Source organism: Phalaenopsis equestris, unplaced genomic scaffold (genome assembly GCF_001263595.1).
Source record: "Phalaenopsis equestris unplaced genomic scaffold, ASM126359v1 Scaffold000117, whole genome shotgun sequence".
Lineage (NCBI taxonomy): Eukaryota > Viridiplantae > Streptophyta > Magnoliopsida > Asparagales > Orchidaceae > Phalaenopsis > Phalaenopsis equestris.
Window position 1 is genome coordinate 245,885 of NW_018164559.1, and position 2,636 is coordinate 248,520.

The window sequence follows — 2,636 nt, forward strand, 5'->3', positions numbered from 1 at the left end:
AAAAGACTCATGATTTAGGATGTCAGTAAAGTCACCAGCAAAAAATAAAAAGAAAGACAAAAAAATCAAGTGCTTACATACTACGGTTCTTAAAAGAATTTGGTCATCGAATTCAAATCTTAGTTCTAGAACAGCTACGGGTACTTTAGGATCAACTCTTCTTCAATTTCTCAATTCGCTTCTCATTCTGACTGGTTCTTCCAAAGTACTTTATGAAAAGAAAATGATCGTTGGTGAAGTTGAACTTCACGTTCCAAGATGTGATATGGTATTTCTTCATAACTCGGGTCTTTTAGAATCTCCAATAGCTCATAACGGATAATACGAGAGTCATCATACACATAACACTAAAGGTAGAGAGACATGAAAGACATTGTGTACTCTTGCAAGTCTAGGAAGAAGAGCCAACCTATACGAAACTCTATCAACTTTCTTGATCACCTCATTGACCAATGAAATGAAGTTGAAGCTTTCCAATCTGTCTAAATGGTGTAACTTTGCGCATAGACAAAACTTTCAGAAAAATGTGATCTTCGATATTGAATTTAATCTATATGTGCTTTGGGTTGAAGTACTTCCCTATGCCAAACGTATTCTATCTAGAATATGACAAACCTTCTTGGTAGCTTGGTCATTAGTTGAGGTCAAAATATTCATCTCTCTTTGACCTTAAACCAACATAAGGGAGATCTACACTTTTTGTCATAAAATGTGTTGTATGGTGCCATGTTGATACTAGCATGAAAGCTATTATTATAAACAAACTCTACTAATGGAACATAGTCCTCCCAACTTCCTTTGAATCCAAAATACAAGATCTCAATATGTCTTGTAAGGTTTGAATGGTGTGTTCTGACTATCCATTTTTCTGAGGATGAAAAGAAATACTGAAGTCCAATCTCGTGCACATAGCTTCTTGCACTCGCTTCCATAGCTTGGAGGTAAATATTTCATCTCGATCTGACACAATTACGTTTGGAATTCCATGTAGTAGAACAAAGTTATCTATGTAGACTTCAGAAAATTTATCCATAAATAGATCTACTTAATTGATAGAACATGAGATGTCATAGTTTATAAACCACAACTCAAATAGCATCATGTTATTGCTTCAATTTGAGGAAGACAAACATGAAGTCCATGGAAAACTTCTCCCATTTCCACTTTAGAAGGGGAAGGGGTTGCAATAGGCCACCAAGTCTTTGGAATTCCACCTTAAACATCTAACGGGTCAAACACTTGAGTACAAACTCAACCACAGTGGTTCTCATACCCAACGACCAAAATAGCTTTTTAAGATCTTGATACATCTTATTATGTCCCAGATGAACAAAACATGGAGTAGAATGTGCCTCCAATAGTATACTCTATTGAAGTCGTTCTTAATTTAGAACATGCAACCGATCCTAAAATCCTAAAGTGTCATCTTGATCAATACTAAACTTAAGCTTCAATATATTCCTTATTTTCTCTCTAAGCTCTAGTAAGTTTGTATTCATCATCTAAGTTGTGCAAATACATTCCACAAATATAGCCTGAACTGGTAGTTGAAATATGATAGAATTAGCTCTTATCAGTATTATCTCGAGTTAGATTCACCCCATCTCTCATGCTAACTCGTGCTGTTGAGTGATCATCCAAGCTACATTCGTTGAAAATTTTCTACTCAAGGCATCTGCGATTGTGTTCAAATTACCGGGTGGTAGTACTGGATCTCTAATCATATTTCTTCATCAACTCAGGCCATCATGTTTGCCTCAAGTTCAACTCCTTTTGAGTGATAATATACTTTAAGCTCTTAAGATCTATGAAGATCTCACAAGAAACACCATAAATGTAGTGCCTCCAAATCTTTTGTGCAAATATAACTGTAGTTAACTCCAAATTGTGGGTAGGATAATTCCTTTCATCACTTTGAATTGTTTAGAGACATAAGTTACAACTCTACCATGTTGCATTAGAACACATCCAAATCCATGATGTGAAGCATTGTTGTAGATTTTAAATTCATGTCTGACAAAGGGGATGGCAAGAATTGGGGTTGTCACCAAATAATGCTTGAGTTTCTAAAAACTCTACTTACAAGCATCGTACTAATCAAACCTAGCAGCCATCAGAGTTAATCTTTACAAAGGTGTCGTAATAAAAAAGAAACCTACAACAAATCTCTTATAATATCTAGCTAATCTAAAGAAACTACCAATCTTGATGATAGTGCCCAGCCTAAACCAATCTATTATTTCCTTAATCTTTATAAGATCATCAAAAAGTACAACTTCACTAATAATTTCCCAAAAATCACACTTTTCGAAGCTAAAGTTCACATCTAGAGAATTTGGTAGAAAGTTTATTCTCTCAAAGAGTATGTAGTGCTACTCTAAGATATTAGGTGTTCTCTTCTTCATTTTTGAAGTAAACCAAAACATCATCGATGAAGATAATGATTAATCAATCCAAGTAGGGCTTGAAAACTCTATTCATCAAATTCATAAAAGTGGCAGAGGCACTAGTCAAACCAAATGACATTACTAAAAACTCGTAGTGCACATATCAAGATTGAAAACATTCTTCAAAGCATCTTCATTCTTGTTCTTCAATTAATCGGGTTATTGAGTATTTCTTCAATCAACCCGAAA